Raw genomic sequence first — 25,940 nt, 5'->3', positions numbered from 1 at the left:
TTAGGCAAGGGCACCAAATGAACCATCTTTGAAAAACGGTCACACACCACCCAGATGACAGACATTTTCTGAGAAACAGGGAGATCAGAAATAAAATCCATAGAGATGTGAGTCCAAGGCCTCTTTGGAATAGGCAAAGATAACAACAATCCGCTAGCCCGAGAACAACAAGGTTTGGCCCGAGCACAAACATCACAAGACTGCACAAAAACTCGTACATCTCGAGACAGAGAAGGCCACCAGAAGGACCTAGCCACCAAATCCCTGGTACCAAAGATCCCGGGATGACCTGCCAACGCAGAAGAATGAACCTTCGAGATGACTCTACTGGTCCAATCATCAGGAACAAACAGTCTACCAGGCGGGCAACGATCAGGTCTATCCGCCTGAAACTCCTGCAAAGCCCGTCGCAGGTCTGGGGAAACAGCAGATAATATCACCCCATCCTTAAGGATACCTGTAGGTTCAGAATCACCAGGGAAATCAGGCTCAAAACTCCTAGAAAGGGCATCCGCCTTCACATTTTTAGAACCTGGTAAGTATGAGACCACAAAATTAAACCGAGAGAAAAACAACGACCAGCGCGCCTGTCTAGGATTCAGGCGCCTGGCAGACTCAAGATAAATCAAATTCTTGTGATCGGTCAATACCACCACCTGATGTCTAGCCCCCTCAAGCCAATGACGCCACTCCTCAAAAGCCCACTTCATAGCCAAAAGCTCCCGATTACCAATATCATAATTTCGCTCGGCGGGTGAAAATTTTCGAGAAAAGAACGCACAAGGTCTCATCACGGAGCAATCGGAACTTTTCTGCGACAAGACCGCCCCAGCTCCGATCTCGGAAGCATCGACCTCAACCTGAAAAGGAAGAGTAACATCAGGCTGACGCAACACAGGGGCGGAAGAAAAGCGGCGCTTAAGCTCCCGAAAGGCCTCCACAGCAGCAGGGGACCAATCAGCAACATCAGCACCCTTTTTGGTCAAATCAGTCAAAGGTTTAGCAACATCAGAAAAACCAGTTATAAATCGACGATAAAAATTAGCAAAGCCCAAAAATTTCTGAAGGCTCTTAAGTAGTGTTGAGCGATACTTTCCGATATCGGAAAGTATCGGTATCGGAAAGTATCGGCCGATACCGTCAAAATATCGGATCCAATCCGATACCGATACCCGATCCCAATGCAAGTCAATGGGACGAAAATATCGGAATTAAAATAAACCCTTTATAAACTTGTAGGTTCATTCTACATGAAGGAAAACAACTAAGAATAATGTAGGATGTATTGGGGGACGTGGCGGAGACATTAAAGGCACAGATGTTTAGCCCAATGTAATAGAATAGCAGGATTTTGGGTTTTTTTTATGACGTTCGGCGGTAGAAAGATTTTGACTATGTTAATTTTTTATTTTATTTTGTCAGATATTGATGTTTCACTACTTCCACGCCCTTCACCTTCTTTTTTACTTCTCCCACACTTTCTTCTTCATTATCCTCATCATCAGCTTCTTTGACATCAACTTCTTCACCTTTTTCATCTTCTTCTTCATCTTCTACCTATTATTTTTTTGGTTACATTGTTCATATTCTTTTTATTTTACTATTATCTTCATCATATTCTACTTCTTCATCATATTCTTATTTGTGACAGGCATTCACGTAGTTGTTATCTATAAAAGTTTGAAGATTACACCTTCCGTTCAGCCTGTCACAAAACAGTTACATTTGTCCGCGTTCAGTTTGGCCTGCAGCATCAGGCTTTATCCAGGGGCACCACGAGGAGGAACGGACTCACCCCCATACACTGCTTAGTCTTCTTCTGCTTATAATTTAGATAATATTTTTTGCTCTGATATTTAGTGTTATGCTTAATGTTCTTCTGCTCTTTGTTCTGCAGCCTCTTGTTCTTCTGCTTCTCGGTCTTCCAGGTCGTCGTCATCTCCAGGGTCGTCGTCTCCGAGGTCGTCGTCATCGGGGTGGTCTTCAGGGTCGTCGTCTCCGGGGTCGTCGTCATCGGGGTGGTCTTCGGGGTCATCGTCTCCAGGGTCGTCGTCATCATGGTGGTTGTCGTCTCTGGTGTCGTCGTCATCTTAGGGGTGGTCTTCCGGGTCATCGTGTTTAGTCTCTTGAACTTGGAAATGTAGCAGAAGGTACAAGAAGGCTGAGAAAATGCCGAGAACCAGCTGATGGAACTGGAACTCGGATGGCTACCCGAAGGTCCAAGAGCCAATGGAACTACCGAGGACCAGCTGACGTTACTGGAACCCGGTTACTAAGCAGGAGGTACCCGTGCCTGAAAGCACTACCAAGGACCACCTGACGTTGGTGGAACTCGGATACCCAGAGGGAGGTACCTAAGCCAAAGGCTCTGCCCGGAACCAGCTGACGGTACTGGAACCAGGATGGGGAGCAGAAGGTACAAGAGCAAAAGACACTGCCGAGAACCAGCTGACGGTGCTGGAACCCGGATGGGTAGCCGAAGGTCCAAGAGCCAATGGAACTACCGAGGACCAGCTGACGTTACTGGAACCCGGTTACTAAGCAGGAGGTACCCGTGCCTGAAAGCACTACCAAGGACCACCTGACGTTGGTGGAACTCGGATACCCAGAGGGAGGCACCTAAGCCAAAGGCTCTGCCCGGAACCAGCTGACGGTACTGGAACCAGGATGGGGAGCAGAAGGTACAAGAGCAAGTGTCTGCGTGGCTTTTGCAGGACACGATGCCGGCTGCACAGCAGGGGAACAGCTGGCGGTGCTGAACCCCACTGACACATTGGCTGGTGTTTTTCTCTGTGCAGCTAGCAGTACCGGGCCCCAACTGGCGGTGTTGGAGCCCGGGGTCAGCAGGAGGAGGAGATGGAGCAGAGTGTAGGCCGAAGCCTGCACTGGCGGCAGCTTTTGGGTCTGTTGTGCCTGCGTGGCAGTTGCAGGACACGTTGCCGGCTGCACAGCAGGGGAACAGCTGGCGGTGCTGAACCCCACTGACACATTGGCTGGTGTTTTTCTCTGTGCAGCTAGCAGTACCGGGCCCCAACTGGCGGTGTTGGAGCCCAGGGCTCTGCAGGGGGAGCATAGTGTAGGCCGAAGCCTAATTGAACCAATTTCAAAGGTAACCTTTAACCCCCCCTCAGGGGTTACAAAGTAGAAGAGCCACAGCTTATGCAGCAGTAGTGCTGCACAAGTCAAAGGTTGCTCTTTTAATTTCGCTCCTTGCACACGCTGAATGAATCACGTAGAACATTTAGCCCTTTAAACAGTCAAACTGTGTTGGAGGCGCGAGTTCCCTTTGTAATGAGATGCAGCACAGATGTCAAGAATCCCACCTTGGTGCTGGGTGCAGCCTCCTGAGCGTTGTTATTTGCTGTACAGGAGTCTGCGCTGTCGTGTGATCCCCTGGCCTAGCGCTGTTAGCGCTGCCCATGTTCTGGCATCATTTAATGTCGGCCGGTGCGGTTCGCGATGACCATGAATCCCAGCCCCGCAGTGTCTTAACATTGTTAAAACACTGCGGGGCTGGGATTCAGGGCCTGGCGCAGCACATATGTTCGCCTTTCACACTCGGGTCCTTACACCCGCTTCAGACTGTGCGGCGTCATCTGATCCCTTATCGCATGCCACGGCCATGAAGCCGCACAGTCCGCAGAAGGCGGAAGGAGATGAGGGACAGGCGAACTGATGCACTGATCATGCCCGTCAATCACACCCTCGCAGTCCCAATAAATAAGACAACGAGGGGCGTTGTGTGGGTCAGGGCGGCCGCAGAGGCGCAGGCAGCCAAACAATGATGCCAGAAGACGGGCAGCACTACCAAGGGGGTTGCAGCGTGTCATTACAAAGGAAAGTCACACCACCGGGAAGGTTAAATGGTCACACAGAGGACACATTTTAGACGTGTTTTCAGTTCCACATGTGCGAGGAGAATACGTTTATGAGCCACCTTGCACACATGCAGCATTACCGCTGTACAAGGTGGCCTTTAAAACGTACAAACGCCTGGGGGAGGGGGGACAGGTTCCCTTCAATTTCAGTTCTTGTGTCTGCGTGGCTTTTGCAGGACACGATGCCGGCTGCACAGCAGGGGAACAGCTGGCGGTGCTGAACCCCACTGACACATTGGCTGGTGTTTTTCTCTGTGCAGCTAGCAGTACCGGGCCCCAACTGGCGGTGTTGGAGCCCGGGGTCAGCAGGAGGAGGAGATGGAGCAGAGTGTAGGCCGAAGCCTGCACTGGCGGCAGCTTTTGGGTCTGTTGTGCCTGCGTGGCAGTTGCAGGACACGTTGCCGGCTGCACAGCAGGGGAACAGCTGGCGGTGCTGAACCCCACTGACACATTGGCTGGTGTTTTTCTCTGTGCAGCTAGCAGTACCGGGCCCCAACTGGCGGTGTTGGAGCCCAGGGCTCTGCAGGGGGAGCAGAGTGTAGGCCGAAGCCTAATTGAACCAATTTCAAAGGTAACCTTTAACCCCCCCTCAGGGGTTACAAAGTAGAAGAGCCACAGCTTATGCAGCAGTAGTGCTGCACAAGTCAAAGGTTGCTCTTTTAATTTCGCTCCTTGCACACGCTGAATGAAACACGTATAACATTTAGCCCTTTAAACAGTCAAACTGTGTTGGAGGCGCGAGTTCCCTTTGTAATGAGACGCAGCACAGATGTCAAGAATCCCACCTTGGTGCTGGGTGCAGCCTCCTGAGCGTTGTTATTTGCTGTACAGGAGTCTGCGCTGTCGTGTGATCCCCTGGCCTAGCGCTGTTAGCGCTGCCCATGTTCTGGCATCATTTAATGTCGGCCGGTGCGGTTCACGATGACCATGAATCCCAGCCCCGCAGTGTCTTAACATTGTTAAAACACTGCGGGGCTGGGATTCAGGGCCTGGCGCAGCACATATGTTCGCCTCTCACACTCGGGTCCTTACACCCGCTTCAGACTGTGCGGCGTCATCTGATCCCTTATCGCATGCCACGGCCATGAAGCCGCACAGTCCGCAGAAGGCGGAAGGAGATGAGGGACAGGCGAACTGATGCACTGATCATGCCCGTCAATCACACCCTCGCAGTCCCAATAAATAAGACAACGAGGGGCGTTGTGTGGGTCAGGGCGGCCGCAGAGGCGCAGGCAGCCAAACAATGATGCCAGAAGACGGGCAGCGCTACCAAGGGGGTTGCAGCGTGTCATTACAAAGGAAAGTCACACCACCGGGACGGTTAAATGGTCACACAGAGGACACATTTTAGACGTGTTTTCAGTTCCACATGTGCGAGGAGAATACGTTTATGAGCCACCTTGCACACATGCAGCATTACCGCTGTACAAGGTGGCCTTTAAAACGTACAAACGCCTGGGGGAGGGGGGACAGGTTCCCTTCAATTTCAGTTCTTGTGTCTGCGTGGCTTTTGCAGGACACGATGCCGGCTGCACAGCAGGGGAACAGCTGGCGGTGCTGAACCCCACTGACACATTGGCTGGTGTTTTTCTCTGTGCAGCTAGCAGTACCGGGCCCCAACTGGCGGTGTTGGAGCCCGGGGTCAGCAGGAGGAGGAGATGGAGCAGAGTGTAGGCCGAAGCCTGCACTGGCGGCAGCTTTTGGGTCTGTTGTGCCTGCGTGGCAGTTGCAGGACACGTTGCCGGCTGCACAGCAGGGGAACAGCTGGCGGTGCTGAACCCCACTGACACATTGGCTGGTGTTTTTCTCTGTGCAGCTAGCAGTACCGGGCCCCAACTGGCGGTGTTGGAGCCCAGGGCTCTGCAGGGGGAGCAGAGTGTAGGCCGAAGCCTAATTGAACCAATTTCAAAGGTAACCTTTAACCCCCCCTCAGGGGTTACAAAGTAGAAGAGCCACAGCTTATGCAGCAGTAGTGCTGCACAAGTCAAAGGTTGCTCTTTTAATTTCGCTCCTTGCACACGCTGAATGAAACACGTATAACATTTAGCCCTTTAAACAGTCAAACTGTGTTGGAGGCGCGAGTTCCCTTTGTAATGAGACGCAGCACAGATGTCAAGAATCCCACCTTGGTGCTGGGTGCAGCCTCCTGAGCGTTGTTATTTGCTGTACAGGAGTCTGCGCTGTCGTGTGATCCCCTGGCCTAGCGCTGTTAGCGCTGCCCATGTTCTGGCATCATTTAATGTCGGCCGGTGCGGTTCGCGATGACCATGAATCCCAGCCCCGCAGTGTCTTAACATTGTTAAAACACTGCGGGGCTGGGATTCAGGGCCTGGCGCAGCACATATGTTCGCCTCTCACACTCGGGTCCTTACACCCGCTTCAGACTGTGCGGCGTCATCTGATCCCTTATCGCATGCCACGGCCATGAAGCCGCACAGTCCGCAGAAGGCGGAAGGAGATGAGGGACAGGCGAACTGATGCACTGATCATGCCCGTCAATCACACCCTCGCAGTCCCAATAAATAAGACAACGAGGGGCGTTGTGTGGGTCAGGGCGGCCGCAGAGGCGCAGGCAGCCAAACAATGATGCCAGAAGACGGGCAGCGCTACCAAGGGGGTTGCAGCGTGTCATTACAAAGGAAAGTCACACCACCGGGACGGTGACGGTTAAATGGTCACACAGAGGACACATTTTAGACGTGTTTTCAGTTCCACATGTGCGAGGAGAATACGTTTATGAGCCACCTTGCACACATGCAGCATTACCGCTGTACAAGGTGGCCTTTAAAACGTACAAACGCCTGGGGGAGGGGGGACAGGTTCCCTTCAATTTCAGTTCTTGTGTCTGCGTGGCTTTTGCAGGACACGATGCCGGCTGCACAGCAGGGGAACAGCTGGCGGTGCTGAACCCCACTGACACATTGGCTGGTATTTTTCTCTGTGCAGCTAGCAGTACCGGGCCCCAACTGGCGGTGTTGGAGCCCGGGGTCAGCAGGAGGAGGAGATGGAGCAGAGTGTAGGCCGAAGCCTGCACTGGCGGCAGCTTTTGGGTCTGTTGTGCCTGCGTGGCAGTTGCAGGACACGTTGCCGGCTGCACAGCAGGGGAACAGCTGGCGGTGCTGAACCCCACTGACACATTGGCTGGTGTTTTTCTCTGTGCAGCTAGCAGTACCGGGCCCCAACTGGCGGTGTTGGAGCCCAGGGCTCTGCAGGGGGAGCAGAGTGTAGGCCGAAGCCTAATTGAACCAATTTCAAAGGTAACCTTTAACCCCCCCTCAGGGGTTACAAAGTAGAAGAGCCACAGCTTATGCAGCAGTAGTGCTGCACAAGTCAAAGGTTGCTCTTTTAATTTCGCTCCTTGCACACGCTGAATGAAACACGTATAACATTTAGCCCTTTAAACAGTCAAACTGTGTTGGAGGCGCGAGTTCCCTTTGTAATGAGACGCAGCACAGATGTCAAGAATCCCACCTTGGTGCTGGGTGCAGCCTCCTGAGCGTTGTTATTTGCTGTACAGGAGTCTGCGCTGTCGTGTGATCCCCTGGCCTAGCGCTGTTAGCGCTGCCCATGTTCTGGCATCATTTAATGTCGGCCGGTGCGGTTCGCGATGACCATGAATCCCAGCCCCGCAGTGTCTTAACATTGTTAAAACACTGCGGGGCTGGGATTCAGGGCCTGGCGCAGCACATATGTTCGCCTCTCACACTCGGGTCCTTACACCCGCTTCAGACTGTGCGGCGTCATCTGATCCCTTATCGCATGCCACGGCCATGAAGCCGCACAGTCCGCAGAAGGCGGAAGGAGATGAGGGACAGGCGAACTGATGCACTGATCATGCCCGTCAATCACACCCTCGCAGTCCCAATAAATAAGACAACGAGGGGCGTTGTGTGGGTCAGGGCGGCCGCAGAGGCGCAGGCAGCCAAACAATGATGCCAGAAGACGGGCAGCGCTACCAAGGGGGTTGCAGCGTGTCATTACAAAGGAAAGTCACACCACCGGGACGGTTAAATGGTCACACAGAGGACACATTTTAGACGTGTTTTCAGTTCCACATGTGCGAGGAGAATACGTTTATGAGCCACCTTGCACACATGCAGCATTACTGCTGTACAAGGTGGCTGTAAAACATAGAAACACCTGGGGGAGGGGGGACAGGTTCCCTTCAATTTCAGTTCTTGTGTCTGCGTGGCTTTTGCAGGACACGATGCCGGCTGCACAGCAGGGGAACAGCTGGCGGTGCTGAACCCCACTGACACATTGGCGAGTTGTTTTTCTCTGTGCAGCTAGCACATCTGGGCCCCAACTGGCGGTGTTAGAGCCCAGGGTCAGCAGGAGGAGCAGGGGGAGCGGAGTGTAGGCCGAAGCCTGCACTGGAGCAAGTTGAAAGGAAACCTTTAACCCCCCCCCCAGGCGTTTGTAGCTGGAAGAGCCATCGTGTACACCACTAATGCTGGAAAAGGTAAACTTAGCTCTATTAATTATGGTCCTTGCAGATGCTGAACCTAACACTTATGAAATGTGTCCCCTCACAGCGTTCAACCGTCCGGTAGGTGGAACTTTCCTTTGTCATGTGACGCAGCACAGCCGTCATTTTTACCCCCTTGGCGCCGTGCGCCGCCTCCTCAGCGTTGTTTGAATCTGTCCCGGAGCCTGCGCTGTTAGGTTACCCCTTGGCCATGCACACATTTCGCGCTGCCCGTCTTCTGACATCATTTGCTGTCAGGCTGGCTGCGCCTGTGTGGGTGCGCTGTCCGAGATTCAGCCTCGCGGTGTCGTGTAATGTAATCCCACCGCGGGCCTGGGATCCGTGGCCATGCGCAGTGCATATCCTCACCTCTCACTCCCCTCCCTACGGCTTCTTCAGACTGTGCGGTGTCACGGCCGTGGCATGCTATTAGGGATCAGCTGACACCGAACAGTCTTTAGAAGCCGTAGGGAGGGGAGTGAGAGGCGAGGATATGCACTGCGCATGGCCACGGATCCCAGGCCCGCGGTGGGATTACATTACACGACACTGCGAGGCTGAATCTCGGACAGCGCACACACACAGGCGCAGCCAGCCTGACAGCAAATGATGTCAGAAGACGGGCAGCGCGAAATGTGTGCATGGCCAAGGGGTAACCTAACAGCGCAGGCTCCGGGACAGATTCAAACAACGCTGAGGAGGCGGCGCACGGCGCCAAGGGGGTAAAAATGACGGCTGTGCTGCGTCACATGACAAAGGAAAGTTCCACCTACCGGACGGTTGAACGCTGTGAGGGGACACATTTCATAAGTGTTAGGTTCAGCATCTGCAAGGAGCACCACGAAAAGAGGCACTTTTTCCCTTTGCATCATTACTGCTGCACAAGGTGGCTCCTTCAGTAACAAACGCCTGGGGGGGGGGACAGGTTCCCTTAAATTTAACTTGTTGTGCCTGCGTGGCGGTCGCAGTACACGTTGCCGTATACACAGCAGGGGAACAGCTGGCGGTGCTGAACCCCGCTAACACATTTGCGAGGTGTTTGGCTCTGTGCGTACAGCACTTCTGGACGGCAACTGGCGGTGTTGGAGCCCAGGGACAGGTGGAGGAGGAGGAGGTTGGAGGAGGTAGGAGGGATTGCCACACACACAGCAGGGGAACAGCTGACGTTACTGAACCCCAATAACAGAGGAGGGACTGTTGACTGTGCGTACAGCACTTCTGGACGGCAACTGGCGGTGTTGGAGCCCAGGGACAGGTGGAGGAGGAGGAGGTTGGAGGAGGTTGGAGGAGGTAGGAGGGATTGCCACACACACAGCAGGGGAACAGCTGACGTTACTGAACCCCAATAACAGAGGAGGGACTGTTGACTGTGCGTACAGCACTTCTGGACGGCAACTGGCGGTGTTGGAGCCCAGGGACAGGTGGAGGAGGAGGAGGAGGTTGGAGGAGGTAGGAGGGATTGCCACACACACAGCAGGGGAACAGCTGACGTTACTGAACCCCAATAACAGAGGAGCGACTGTTGACTGTGCGTACAGCACTTCTGGACGGCAACTGGCGGTGTTGGAGCCCAGGGACAGGTGGAGGAGGAGGAGGTTGGAGGAGGTTGGAGGAGGTAGGAGGGATTGCCACACACACAGCAGGGGAACAGCTGACGTTACTGAACCCCAATAACAGAGGAGGGACTGTTGACTGTGCGTACAGCACTTCTGGACGGCAACTGGCGGTGTTGGAGCCCAGGGACAGGTGGAGGAGGAGGAGGTTGGAGGAGGTTGGAGGAGGTAGGAGGGATTGCCACACACACAGCAGGGGAACAGCTGACGTTACTGAACCCCAATAACAGAGGAGGGACTGTTGACTGTGCGTACAGCACTTCTGGACGGCAACTGGCAGTGTTGGAGCCCAGGGACAGGTGGAGGAGGAAGAGGTTGGAGGAGGGTGGAGGAGGTAGGAGGGATTGCCACACACACAGCAGGGGAACAGCTGACGTTACTGAACCCCAATAACAGAGGAGGGACTGTTGACTGTGCGTACAGCACTTCTGGACGGCAACTGGCGGTGTTGGAGCCCAGGGACAGGTGGAGGAGGAGGAGGTTGGAGGAGGTTGGAGGAGGTAGGAGGGATTGCCACACACACAGCAGGGGAACAGCTGACGTTACTGAACCCCAATAACAGAGGAGGGACTGTTGACTGTGCGTACAGCACTTCTGGACGGCAACTGGCGGTGTTGGAGCCCAGGGACAGGTGGAGGAGGAGGAGGTTGGAGGAGGTAGGAGGGATTGCCACACACACAGCAGGGGAACAGCTGACGTTACTGAACCCCAATAACAGAGGAGGGACTGTTGACTGTGCGTACAGCACTTCTGGACGGCAACTGGCGGTGTTGGAGCCCAGGGACAGGTGGAGGAGGAGGAGGAGGTTGGAGGAGGTAGGAGGGATTGCCACACACACAGCAGGGGAACAGCTGACGTTACTGAACCCCAATAACAGAGGAGCGACTGTTGACTGTGCGTACAGCACTTCTGGACGGCAACTGGCGGTGTTGGAGCCCAGGGACAGGTGGAGGAGGAGGAGGTTGGAGGAGGTTGGAGGAGGTAGGAGGGATTGCCACACACACAGCAGGGGAACAGCTGACGTTACTGAACCCCAATAACAGAGGAGGGACTGTTGACTTTGCGTACAGCACTTCTGGATGGCAACTGGCGGTGTTGGAGCCCAGGGACAGGTGGAGGAGGAGGAGGTTGGAGGAGGTTGGAGGAGGTAGGAGGGATTGCCACACACACAGCAGGGGAACAGCTGACGTTACTGAACCCCAATAACAGAGGAGGGACTGTTGACTGTGCGTACAGCACTTCTGGACGGCAACTGGCGGTGTTGGAGCCCAGGGACAGGTGGAGGAGGAGGAGGTTGGAGGAGGTAGGAGGGATTGCCACACACACAGCAGGGGAACAGCTGACGTTACTGAACCCCAATAACAGAGGAGCGACTGTTGACTGTGCGTACAGCACTTCTGGACGGCAACTGGCGGTGTTGGAGCCCAGGAACAGGTGGAAAAGCAGAGGAACACAATGTAGGCCGAAGCCTGAGAAAGTCGAAAGGGAACCTTTAACCCCCCCCAAGGCGTTTGTAGCTGAAAGAGCCAGCTTGTGCAGCACAAAAGATGCAAAAGGAAAAGGTGGCTCTTTTCATCATGCTCCTTGCAAACACAGAACTAAACACTTATAAAATGTGTCCCCTGCAACCGTAAAACCGTCCTGGAGGTGGGACTTTCCTTCGTAATGTGACGCAGCACAGCCGTCATTCCTACCCCCCCGGCGACGCGCACTGGCCCCTCAGCGTTGTTTGATTCCGTCCCGGAGCCTGCGCTGTTATGTTATCCCGTGGCCAGGCACACTTAGCGCTGCCCGTCTTCTGGCATCATTTGGTGTCAGGATGGCTGCGCCTGTGCGGCCGCGCTGGCCGAGAGCCCGCCTCGCAGTGTCTTCTGATTTAATCCCACTGGGGGCCTGGGATCCATGGACATGCGCAGTGCATATCCTCCCCTCTCACTCCCCTCCCTACGGCTTCTTAAGACTGTGCGGTGTCATGGCCGTGGCATGCTATTAGGGACCAGCTGACACCGAACAGTCTGAAGAAGCCATAGGGAGATGAGTGAGAGGTGGAGGTTCAGATATGCACTGCGCATGTCCATGGATCCCAGGCCCCCAGTGGGATTAAATCAGAAGACACTGCGAGGCGGGCTCTCTGCCAGCGCGGCCGCACAGGCGCAGCCATCCTGACACCAAATGATGCCAGAAGACGGGCAGCGCTAAGTGTGCCTGGCCACGGGATAACATAACAGCGCAGGCTCCGGGACGGAATCAAACAACGCTGAGGAGCGGGTGCGCGGCGCCGGGGGGGTAGGAATGACGGCTGTGCTGCGTCACATTACGAAGGAAAGTCCCACCTCCGGGACGGTGTTACGGTATCAGTGGACACATTTTATAAGTGTTAAGTTCTGCGTGTGCAAGGTGCTAAACAAAAATAGCTACCTTTTCCTTGTGCAGCATTACTGCTGCACAAGGTGGCTCTTTCAGTAACAAACGCCTTGGGGGGGGGGACAGATTCCCTTACATTTCAGTTGTTGTGTCAGCGTGGCGGTCGCATGACACATTGCCGGCTACACAGCTGGGGATCAGCTGACGTTACTGAAACCCAATAACACTGGGTCGTATGTTTTGACTGTGCAGACGGCACTTCTGAGCCTCAACTGGCGGTGTTGGAGCCCAGGAATTTAAGTTCAGGTGGTAGAAAGATGAACACAACAGGAGACCTGGATAACGTATACAGTGACCTAATTATTTAATCAGGAGGAGGAGTGGCAAATTCCTGCGAGATCCAGGCCTTGTTCATTTTCAGGAAAGTAAGCTGGTCAATGTTATCGGAGGATAGTCGCATGCGACGGTCAGTTAGTACACCACCTGCAGCACTAAAGACACGTTCCGATAATACACTGGCCGCAGGGCAAGACAGCACCTCCAATGCATACTGGCTTAGCTCTGGCCATGTATCCAGCTTTGAGACCCAAAACTTGAAAGGGGAAGAGCCGTCTGGGAGTACAGCAAGAGGGCAAGACATGTAGTCTGTCACCATCTGACGGAACCGTTGCCTCCTGCTGACTGGAGCCGTCTGTGATGGTGTAAACTTTTGTGGGGGGCACAGAAAACTGTGCCACAGTTGGGCCATACTGGTCTTGCCTTGGGCAGAGGCACTGCTTCTGCTCCCTCTTTGTGCAGAGCCTCCACCACTGCCTGGACGCACTGAGCTGCTTTGGAATGCACTAGCAGAACTTCTCTCAGTTGGAATGGAGAAGATGATGGAATTGACCAGTGTGTCTTGGTACTCCCGCATTTTTCGCTCCCGGTTCAACGGTGTGATGAGGCTTTCTACGTTGTCCCGGTAGCGAGGATCGAGGAGGGTGAACACCCAATAATCAGACATGTTGAGAATGTGGGCGATGCGGCGGTCGTTTCTCAGGCACTGCAGCATGTAATCCACCATGTGCTGCAGACTGCCAACTGCCCAAGAAACGCTGTCCCCTGCTGGAGGCGTGATCTCTGCCTGCTCGTCATCACCCCACCCTCGCTGTACACACTGAGTACTGGACAATTCGGTAACTCCCTCCTCTGGACGGACGTCTTCCTCCTCCATTGACTCCTCCTCATCCTCCTCACAAACTGTCCCCTGCCTACGCGTTTGTGAGGAACCACGTGGCGCTGACTGTCCAGAAGATGATGGAAATGGTGAATCCTCATCCTCCACCTCTTCCACAACATCATCCCTTAGCGCTTGCAGTGATTTTTCAAGCAGGCAGATAAGGGGGACAGTCATGCTGACTAGTGCATCATCTGCACTCGCCATCCGCGTGGAATAATCAAAGGGACGCAAAACCTGGCAGACGTCATTCATAGTGGCCCACTCTGTGGTTGTGAAGTCTGTACGGCGCTGACTGCGACTTTTTTGCGCCTGAAGCAGCTGGTACTCCATTACAGCTTGCTGCTGCTCACACAACCGATCCAACATATGTAACGTGGAATTCCACCTGGTAGGTAGGTCACATATGATGCGATGTTCCGGCAGGCGGTGTCGGCGCTGCAGAGCCGCAATGCGCGCTTTTGCCGTGCTGGAACGCCGCAAGTGAGCACACTCTAGGCGGACCTTGTGCAGCAGTGCATCAAGATCCGGATAGTCCCTCAAAAAGCTCTGCACGACCAAATTGAGCACATGTGCCAGACATGGGATGTGAGTGAGGTTGCCGAGGCCCAGAGCTGCCACCAGATTTCGGCCATTATCACACACTACCATGCCTGGCTGGAGATTCGCTGGCACAAACCACACATCGCTCTCCTGCTTGATGGCATTCCAGAGCTCCTGCGCTGTGTGGCTACGATTCCCCAAAAAAATTAATTTCAACACGGCCTGTTGACGTTTGGCCACGGCTGTGCTCATGTCGGTCGTAACAGGTACACGTTCATCACGGGTCCATGTGGAGGTGGACTGTGACGGCTCCTGCAGCGATGATTCTGAGGAACTGGTGTAAGAGGAGGAGTCAATGCGTACAGAATGGATTCCTGCAATCCTTGGAGTGGGCAGGACACGTCCTGCGCCACTCGCACGGTCTGTACCCGGCTCAACGACATTAACCCAATGGGCAGTGAGGGAAAGGTATCGCCCCTGTCCATGTTGACTGGTCCACGCATCGGTGGTGAGGTGGACCTTGCTACTGACGGCGTTCAGTAGCGCGTGTTTTATGTGTCCCTCCACATGCTTGTGCAGGGCAGGGACGGCTTGCCTGCTGAAGTAAAAGCGGCTGGGCACATTGTACTGTGGGACTGCCAATGACATCAAGTCACGGAAGCTGTCAGTCTCCACCAGCCTGAATGACAGCATTTCCAGTGACAGAAGTTTGGCAATGCCTGCAGTCAGAGCCTGTGCTCGTGGGTGGTTTGACGAGAAAGGCCGCCTTTTCTCCCATGCCTGTACTACCGATGGCTGTAGACTGGGCTGGGAGTGTGTGGATGACTGGGAAAGTGGTGCTGCGGGTGGAATTACAGCGGGTCTCTGGACAACAGGGCCAGAGGTTCTTCCACGGCGATCCTGGGAGGAAGCCGAACCAGCTGCGTGTGAGCTAGAGGAAGAGGCAACACGAGCTGAAGAGGTGGTAGCTGCCGCTGTTGGTTGGCCTACCTCTTCAGTGTGTTTTTCTAACTCCGCCGGGTGCCTGTTGCGCACATGTTTCCACATGTTGGAGGTATTGAGGTTGCTGACATTTTTCCCTCTTTTGACTTTTTGATGACACACCTTGCATCTGACATAGCAAATGTCATCTGCAACTGTGTCAAAAAAGGACCAGGCACTGCAAGTCTTGGGAGCGCCCTTTTTGGCTTTTGGAAGAGACATGCTCCTAACGGGTGCCAAAGCAGAGGCTGCAGGATCCGCAGTCTTCCCCCTCCCTCTCCCTCTTTGGGCCGTACGGGGAATCTCTTCCTCAGAGCTGCTCCCACCACCTTCCTGTCCCTCACGCCAAGATGGGTCGAGGACCTCATCATCTACACTACCCTCTGCCCCCAACTGCTCCTCCTGGGTAGTCTCAGCAGCAGAGCACGCACCAGTAAGTGGCACCTGAGTGTCATCATCAGCTGATGCGGCCTGCGATGTGGTGACCGGAGCCACTGGCCCACCCGCCTCTTCAGAGGAAGACAGAAAAAGCTGTTGGGCATCACTGCACCCTGCCTCTTCTTCCATTTCTCCAATGCTGCTTGGCTGGCCCCCTGTTTCCAAGCCAAGAGATTCAGAGAACAGAAGTAGAGACGGCTCCTGTCCTGGGCTCTCTGTCTGCCTGGGCAATTTGGCAGGTGGTGAAGAGACAGATGGCTGCTCTCCAGTGCTCTGTGTCTGAGAGGATGTGGCACTAATGGAAGTTGATGCATTAGCTGCCATCCATCCGACAACAGCTTCAATTTGTTCTTGACGCAGCAGCGGTGTACGGCGCTCTGACACAAAGCTGCGCATGAACGACTGTTGCCTGGTGAAAGTGGGTGCTGATGAGTCACCGGTGCCCGCAGCAGGCACAGAATCCCCACGTCCCCTCCCTGCTCCGCGCCCACGCCCACGCCCACGTGCCTTACTCACTGCCTTCTTCATCTTGGTTGACTGATAAAGATAAGCAGAAAAGTACTAACGGATTTGTGTGCTTATTCCTGAGCAACTCCTCCTAACAGGTATAAGAAACACTAATTTTCTAAAGTGTGGACTAGACTTTAATATGAGCTAATGTGGCCTACACAAATGTAAAGTGGTGTAACTGGTGTGTTTGGTGAACTTTATTATTTATTTATTTTTTTGGGGCTGAACTGACAACAGATAGAGCTGCAGTCACACGGAGACCGTGCAGACAGACGTAAACGGCGCTGCAAGGCCCAAAAACCCTCCTCTACGTTATCCTATGTAGTGTTTTTCCACAAGTTAGCTGGAGACGGGTGGAAAGACACTAATAGGATTTTTTTAAATAAATTAGCAGCAGACTACACTACTTGAAAAAAAATTAAAATTGATTTGGCGGTATGACGCAGTGAACAACCCTGAGCTGGAGACAACCAGGCTATGGCTGCTCACAGACTACAAGGCGAGCTGCAATCACACGGAGACCGTGCAGACAGCCGTAAACGGCGCTGCAAGGCCCAAAAACCCTCCTCTACTTTATCCTATGTAGTGTTTTTCCACAAATTAGCTGGAGACGGGTGGAAAGACACTAATAGGATTTTTTTAAATAAATTAGCAGCAGACTACACTACTTGAAAAAAAATTAAAATTGATTTGGCGGTATGACGCAGTGAACAACCCTGAGCTGGAGACAACCAGGCTATGGCTGCTCACAGACTACAAGGCGAGCTGCAATCACACGGAGACCGTGCAGACAGCCGTAAACGGCGCTGCAAGGCCCAAAAACCCTCCTCTACTTTATCCTATGTAGTGTTTTTCCACAAATTAGCTGGAGACGGGTGGAAAGACACTAATAGGATTTTTTTAAATAAATTAGCAGCAGACTACACTACTTGAAAAAAAATTAAAATTGATTTGGCGGTATGACGCAGTGAACAACCCTGAGCTGGAGACAACCAGGCTATGGCTGCTCACAGACTACAGGGCGAGCTGCAGTCACACGGAGACCGTGCAGACAGCCGTAAACGGCGCTGCAAGGCCCAAAAACCCTCCTCTACTTTATCCTATGTAGTGTTTTTCCACAAATTAGCTGGAGACGGGTGGAAAGACACTAATAGGATTTTTTTGAATAAATTAGCAGCAGACTACACTACTTGAAAAAAAAAAAAAAAAAAAAGAACAGTATGAGGCAATGAACCACCCTCCCTGAACTGAATACAACCAGCTATGGATGGCCTATGTGGCTGCACTCAGACTAGAGAGTGGGCTGCACTCACACACACACACACACACAGACCTTGCAGATCGCTGTGAAAACAGCGCTACAAGGCAAAAGCAAGGTGAATAGTAGGTGAACACAGCGGTTGCTAAATTAGCCTTTGGAAAGCACAAAGAAGCAAATCGCTATCTCTAAACTGTCCCTCAGTCAGCAAACAGCGTCCTGTCACTAACTGAATTCACAGCAGAGTGATCGCAAAATGGCGCCAGCGACTTTTAAACTGCAGCATGACATCATTTCAGCAGCCAATCACAGCCTTGCCAGTAGTTTCATGCCCTCCATGCTAAACAGGATGTGCCCACACTTGGAATCATTCTCATTGGCTGAATTTCTGCATTTTGAATCTTGGAACTTCCGATTCCGGTATCCGATACGCGGCAAGTATCGGAATCCCGGTATCGGAATTCCGATACCGCAAGTATCGGCCGATACCCGATACTTGCGGTATCGGAATGCTCAACACTACTCTTAAGCGAAGAAGGTTGCGTCCAATCACAAATAGCCCGAACCTTGACAGGATCCATCTCAATGGAAGAGGGGGAAAAAATGTACCCCAAAAAAGAAATCTTTTGAACCCCAAAAATACACTTAGAACCCTTCACACACAAGGAATTAGCCCGCAAAACCTGAAAAACCCTCCTGACCTGTTGGACATGAGAATCCCAGTCATCCGAAAAAATCAAAATATCATCCAGATACACGATCATGAATTTATCCAAATATTCCCGGAAAATGTCATGCATAAAGGACTGAAAGACTGAAGGGGCATTTGAAAGACCAAAAGGCATTACTAAATACTCAAAATGGCCCTCGGGCGTATTAAATGCGGTTTTCCACTCATCCCCCTGCTTAATTTGCACCAAATTATACGCCCCACGGAGATCAATCTTAGAGAACCACTTAGCCCCTTTTATTCGAGCAAACAAATCAGTCAGCAGTGGCAGAGGATACTGATATCTGACTGTAATTTTATTCAAGAGTCGATAATCAATACACGGCCTCAAAGAGCCATCTTTTTTAGATACAAAGAAAAAACCGGCTCCTAAGGGAGATGAAGAAGGACGAATATGTCCCTTTTCCAGGGACTCCTTAATATATTCTCGCATAGCAGCATGTTCAGGTACAGATAGATTAAATAAACGACCCTTTGGAAATTTACTGCCCGGAATCAGATCTATGGTACAATCGCAATCTCTGTGAGGAGGTAGTGAACCAAGCTTAGGCTCCTCAAAAACATCACGATAATCAGATAAAAATTCCGGAATCTCAGAGGGAATAGATGACGAAATGGAAACCAAAGGTACGTCCCCATGAGCCCCCTGACATCCCCAGCTTAACACAGACATTGCTTTCCAGTCAAGAACTGGGTTATGAGATTGTAACCATGGCAATCCGAGCACCAAAACATCATGTAGATTGTACAACACAAGGAAGCGAATCGTCTCCTGATGGTCTGGATTCATACGCATAGTCACTTGTGTCCAGTATTGTGGTTTATTACTAGCCAATGGTGTAGAGTCAATACCCTTCAGAGGTATAGGAACTTCCAGAGGCTCTAGATCAAACCCACAGCACCTGGCAAAGGACCAATCCATGAGACTCAAAGCGGCGCCAGAGTCGACATAGGCATCCGCGGTAATTGACGATAATGAACAAATCAAGGTCACAGACAAAATAAACTTAGACTGTAAAGTGCCAATTGAAATAGACTTATCAACCTTTTTTGTACGTTTAGAGCATGCTGATATAATATGAGTTGAATCACCACAATAGAAGCACAACCCATTTTTTCGCCTAAAATTCTGCCGTTCGCTTCTGGACAGAATTCTATCACATTGCATATTTTCTGGAGCCTTCTCAGAAGACACCGCCAAATGGTGCACAGGTTTGCGCTCCCGCAAACGCCGATCAATCTGAATAGCCATTGTCATGGACTCATTCAGACCTGTAGGTGCAGGGAACCCCACCATAACATCTTTAATGGCATCAGAGAGACCCTCTCTGAAATTCGCCGCCAGGGCGCACTCATTCCACTGAGTAAGCACAGACCATTTACAAAATTTTTGGCAGTATATTTCAGCTTCATCTTGCCCTTGAGATAGGGCCATCAAGGCTTTTTCAGCCTGAATCTCTAAGTTAGGTTCCTCATAAAGCAACCCCAAAGCCAGAAAAAACGCATCCACATTGAGCAACGCAGGATCCCCGGGTGTCAATGCAAATGCCCAGACTTGAGGGTCACCCCGCAGCAAGGAAATTACTATCCTAACCTGCTGTGCGGGATCTCCAGCAGAGCGAGATCTCAGGGAAAGAAATAATTTACAATTATTTTTGAAATTCAGGAAACGAGATCTATCCCCGGAGAAAAATTCTGGTATAGGAATTCTAGGTTCAGATATAGGAGCATGAATAACAAAATCCTGTAAATTTTGAACCTTCGCAGCAAGATTATTCAAACCTGTAGCCGAACTCTGAGGATCCATTTTACTCAGGTGAGATCAGAGCCATTCAAGGATTAGAAGGAGAGAGAGAGGCAAAGGCTGCAATTACAGCAGAAATGCAACTGAGTAAACTATAGAGCAAGCTCAGAAGAAAAAAAAAAAAAAAATCTGCAGACTTCTTTTTCTCTCCTTTCTTCTGCCAACGGTTTTAACCCTTGGCCGGCCATACTGTCATGGTTCCCAATGGCAAGGGAACGTCAGAGAACTTAAATAACAGACTAGCTCTTGGGTGATGGAATCTCGAGCTGACCGTGAGCTAAACCTATCACACAACTAACAGTGGCCGGGTGACGTACCTACGTTTTATCCCTAGACGCCCAGCGCCAGCCGGAGAACTAACTAACCCTATTAGAGGAAAAAACAGACCTGGCTTACCTCTAGGGAAATTCCCCCTAAAAGGAGACAGAAGCCCCCCACATATATTGACATTGAGTTCAGAGGAAAAGACATACGCAGTATGAAGGTAGGTTCAGCAAAGCGAGGTCCGCTTACTAGATAGTAAGAAGATACAATAGGGAACTTCACGGTCAGCTGAAAACCCTATTAAAATACCATCCAGAAATTACTTTAAGACTCATGTGTCAACTCATGACACCGAAGTGGTAATTTCGGCCCACAAGAGCTTCCAGCTACAGAAACATAACATAACTGAGAACTGGAACAAAAATGCAAACAAACTTAGGACTAAGAGTCCAACTTAGCTGATAGTAGTCTAGAAGCAGGAACATGCAACAGAAAGGCTCTGGTTACATTGATGGCCGGCACTAGAATAACTGAGCAGCAAGGCTAAATAGGATACTCCCATATCCTGATGGAAACAGGTGAACAGAGAAAGTGAAGCACACAAGTCCAGTACCACCAGTGACCACCGGGGGAGCCCAAAAACCAAATTCACAACAGAATGCAGACTTAAATGGATTGGTCTGCATGCGTCATGTTGCATTTGCAGAGCCCCTGATGTACCCAAACAGTACAAACCCCCCACAAGTGACCCCATATCGGAAACTAGACCCCCCAAGGAACTTATCTAGATGTGTTGTGAGAACTTTGAACCCCCAAGTGTTTCACTACAGTTTACAACGCAGAGCCATGAAAATAAAAAATATTTTTTTTCCCACAAAACTTATATTTTGGCCCCCAGTTTTGTATTTTCCCAAGGGTAGCAAGAGAAATTGGACCCCAAAAGATGATGTCCAATTTGTCCTGAGTACGCTGATACCCCATATGTTGGGGTAAACCCCTGTTTGGGCACACGGGAGAGCTCTGAAGGGAAGGAGCACTGTTTTCCTTTTTCAACGCAGAATTGGCTGGAATTCAGATCGGATGCCATGTCCCGTTTGGAGAGCCCCTGATGTGCCTAAACAGTGGAAACCCCCCAATTATAACTGAAACCCTAATCCAAACACACCCCTTACCCTAATCCCAACAGTAACCCTAACCACTCCTCTAACCCAGACACACCCAACCCTATTCCCAACCGTAAATGTAATCCAAACCCTAACCCTATCTTTAGCCCCAACCCTAACTGTAGCCCCAACCCTAGCCCCAACCCTAGCCCTAACCCTAGCAATAACCCTAGCCCTATCACTAGCCCTAACACTAGCCGTAACACTAGCCCTAACCCTAGCCCTAACCCTAACCCTAGCCCTAACCCTAGCCCCAACCCTAGCCCTAACCCTAGCCCTAACCCTAACCCTAGCCCCAACCCTAGCCCTAACCCTAGCCCTAACCCTAACCCTAGCCCTAACCCTTGCCCTAACCCTAACCCTAACCCTAGCCCTAACTCTAGTCCTAACTCTAGCCCTAACCCTAACCCTAATGGGAAAATGGAAATAAATACTTTTTTTAAATTTTTTTATTTTTCCCTAACTAAGGGGGTGATGAAGGGGGGTTTGATTTACTTTTATAGCGGGTTTTTTAGCGGATTTTTATGATCGGCAGCCGTCATGCACTGAAAGATGCTTTTCATTGCAAAAAATATTTTTTGCGTTACCACATTTTGAGAGCTGTAATTTTTCCATAATTGAGTCCACAGAGTCATGTGAGATCTTGTTTTTTGCGGGACGAGTTGACGTTTTTATTGGTAACATTTTTGGACACGTGATATTTTTTGATCGCTTTTTATTCCGATTTTTGTGAGGCAGAGTGATCAAAAACCAGCTATTCATGAATTTCTTTTGGGGGAGGCGTTTATACCGTTTCGCGTTTGGTAAAATTGATAAAGCAGTTTTATTCTTCGGGTCAGTACGATTACAACTATATCTCATTTATATCATTTTTTAATGTTTTGGCGCTTTTATACGATAAAAACTATTTTATAGAAAAAATAATTATTTTGGTATCGCTTTATTCTCAGGCCTATAACTTTTTTATTTTTTTGCTGATGATGCAGTATTGTGGCTCGTTTTTTGCGGGACAAGATGACGTTTTCAGCAGTACCATGGTTATTTATATACGTCTTTTTGATCGCGTGTTATTCCACTTTTTGTTCGGCGGTATGATAATAAAGCGTTGTTTTTTGCCTCGTTTTTTTTTTTTTCTTACGGTGTTTACTGAAGGGGTTAACTAGTGGGGCAGTTTTATAGGTTGGGTCGTTACAGATGCGGCGATACTAAATATGTGTACTTTTATAGTTTTTTTTATTTTATTTAGCTAAAGAAATGTATTTATGGGAATAATATTTTCTTTTTTTTTTCTTTATTTAGGATATATATATATTTTTTTTACACACATGTGGGGAATTTTTTTTTTACTTTTTTACTTTGTCCCAGGGGGGGACATTACAGATCATTGATCTGACAGTGTGCACAGCACTCTGTCAGATCGACGATCTGCTGTGCAGGGCTGCAGGCTTACCAGCGCCTGCTCTGAGCAGGCACTCGGTAAGCCACCTCCCTCCCTGCAGGACCCGGATGCCGCGGCCATCTTGGATCCGGGACCTGCGGCGAGGAGGGAGGTAGGAGACCCTCGGAGCAACGCGATCACATCGCGTTGCTCCGGGGGTCTCAGGGAAGCCCGCAGGGAGCCCCCTCCCTGCGCGATGCTTCCCTATACCGCCGGTACACCACGATCATGTTTGATCGCGGTGTGCCGGGGGTTAATGTGCCGGGGGCGGTCCGTGACCGCTCCTGGAACATAGTGCCGGATGTCAGCTGCGATATGCAGCTGACACCCGGCCGCGATCGGCCGCGCTCCCCCCGTGAGCGCGGCCGATCGCGTATGACGTACTATCCCGTCGGTGGTCATACGGGCCCACCCCACCTTGACGGGATAGTACGTCAGATGTCAAAAAGGGGTTAAAAACCCAAAATAACAATAAAAAAATCAAAGATATTGTATCTCTAAATAAATATTTGAATGAAAAAAACAAACAATAAAAGTACACATATTTGGTATCACTGCGTCCACAACGACCTGACCTATAAAACTGTCTTACTAGTTAACTCCTTTAGTGAACACCATAAAAAATAAAAAACAATGCTTTATCACTATACCACTAAACAAAAAGTGGAATAAAACAAAATAAAAAAAACCTGAAATAAATAAACATGGTACTGCTGAAAACGTAATTTTGTCCAGCAAAAACAAACCATCATATAGCTCCATCAGCTAAAAAATAAAAAAGTTATAGCTCTCACAATAAAGCCATGCAAAAATAATTATTTTTTCTTTAAAATAGTTTTTATTTTATAAAAGCACCAAAGCATAAAAAAATATATAAATGAGGAATCCCTGTAATCGTACTGACCTGAAAAATAAAAAGGCCTTATCAATTTTACCACACAGGGAACCCCTCTCAAAAGAAATTCCTGAATTGCTGGTTTTAGTTTTTTCTGCATCACAAAAATTGGAATAGAAAGCGATCAAAAAATGTCATAAATGGTACCAATAAAAACGTCAACTCATCCTGTAAAAAAACAAGCCATCACATGACTCTGTGGGCCAAAATATGGAAATATTATAGTTTTCTATATATGGTGAAGCAAAAACTATTTTTTGCAATAAGAAGTGTCTTTTAGTGTGTGACAGCAGCCAAACATAAAAACTCGATGTAAATCTGGAATCGCTGTAATCGCACCGTCCCGAAGAGAAAAGTCGCCTAATCGCTTATACCACACAAGGAATGGAATAAAAAATAAATAAAACCAATTCTTCACCTACTGTTCATATTTTCTTTCTGCTTTCCAAAGATCGTAGTAAGGCTCAGCGCACATTTATCCTGCGCTCCTCCATTAAAAGCTTGCACCGGGGTTTCTGTGTAAATCTCTGAAATATGTAATTCAGACAGAACCTGTGGAGGAAGATTTCCTATAATGAGGCAGATGGAGACACTGTGAACACCGTCTTACCAGTGATCCAGCAGTGTCTGTCTTTTTAGGCGTGCATAAAAGTGCCATCGGCCACAGTTTTGTGCACTTCTGGAAAGAGGGGAACCGCGGAACAGAGGCAAGACAGAGTCCAGAGTAACTCTGCTGCCTCATTATAGTGAATGGATCCCTCATGGGTTTCATTTTAATCATGTCACTCAGAGATTTAGATGGAAACCGCAAAGTAAGTGGTCAATGTTGAGAGCCTTATAACTGTGACCCCAAACGTTATGTAAAATGTTCCCAATAAAAGCTACAACTCAATCCACAAAAAAACAAGCCCTCTCTCAGATCCGTTTTCTGTTAATGGAAATATAGGGGGATTCTACATTATTGGTTGTACAAAGGCTATGGGAAAGCAAAATGGCTCCTCGCCTACCAAAAGAATTTCAGCAAATTTTGTGCTCTCAAATCCAAATGGCCCCCTCCTTTCTGAGACCCACAGTGTATCTAAACCACATATAGCGTCCACATTTGGCATTTCTGAAGCAAAGAGAGCCCGCCTAACTGTGCATGTCTCCAGAAGCATAATGGGCATAATGTACCGGTGACTGCAAAGTACTGGTCACTACAGAAGCAGTTTGCAATTTTCACTTGGCAAGATTCATTGCTGCTTATTTCTGTAAAATACCCATGTCAAAATCTGCACTACACCTGTAGATAAATTCCCAAAGGGGTATAATTTCCAAAATGGGGTTACTTGAGGGTGGCTTCTGCTCTTCTAGCAAATAGGGGCTCTGTATACAGAGTCTGCAAACTCTTCTCGGAAAATCGGCACTCCAGGAGGCAAATAGCATTCCATTTCTCCCAAGGCTCTCCATATGGCTAAGTAGTACTGTACAGCCACATATGGGGTATTGCCGCGTTAGGTAGAAATTATGGGACAAATTTTGGTGCCATTTTTACACACTTCTTGTGTGAAAATGTAAAATCTGGATTGAAAACTAAATTTTGATGGTAAAAATGTAGTTATTTTGTCTTCACTGCTCAATGGTATAAAATTCTATGACACACTCATGGTGTTAATATGATCACTGCACCCCTAGATGAATTCATCGTGAGATGTAGTTTGTAAAATGAGGTCACTTATGGGGAGTTCTGCTGTTCGGGCACCTCGTGGCTCTCCCAGTGGGTCATGGTACCTGCAAACCATAACAGTAAAATCTGGCATTCCTTGAATTCTGAGCTTTGCACCGTGCCTGAAAAATATTTTCTGATTTCATGTCGGGAATGTTAGGGGTCGAGATCCCGCCTCTGCACAGGGGGAATCTCGAGCCATCTCCACTGCGGTCTCCCATTCTTCTCCTGCCACAGTGGAACCTGCTCAGCGGAGGCGTCAGTCCCAGCGTCTTGCTCTGTCTGACTCTGTGCAGATGGTTACTGATGCCTTTCCAGCTTCAGCCATTGTGGCCAGTACTGGGCAGTGGTGAGCACACGTTTTTGGGACTAAGTCCCACTATTCCCCTTCTGAGCATGCCCAGGGTAAGACCTCTCATTGCAGATCAAGGGTCACATGCTTGAATACTGCAGCAAAACCCATTGGTCCTCTAGGAAGGTCCTGAAGGTGCTCAAACGTCTGTGGCAGCCTCCCATTGGTCCGTCTGGGAAGGTCTTGTACTTGCTGCAGCTATAAAAGGTGCGCATGACCGCACGGCCATGCGCTAGTATCAAGTCATGTGATGAGTTTTGCGCCAATGTGGTCACTTTTGTGTGTATTCAGGGACCCGGCTGAAATAAGCCAGTAGAATA

The sequence above is a fragment of the Ranitomeya variabilis genome, chromosome 5 (genome assembly GCF_051348905.1).
Source record: "Ranitomeya variabilis isolate aRanVar5 chromosome 5, aRanVar5.hap1, whole genome shotgun sequence".
Classification (NCBI taxonomy): Eukaryota; Metazoa; Chordata; class Amphibia; order Anura; family Dendrobatidae; genus Ranitomeya; species Ranitomeya variabilis.
This window is presented reverse-complemented; position numbering follows the sequence as displayed.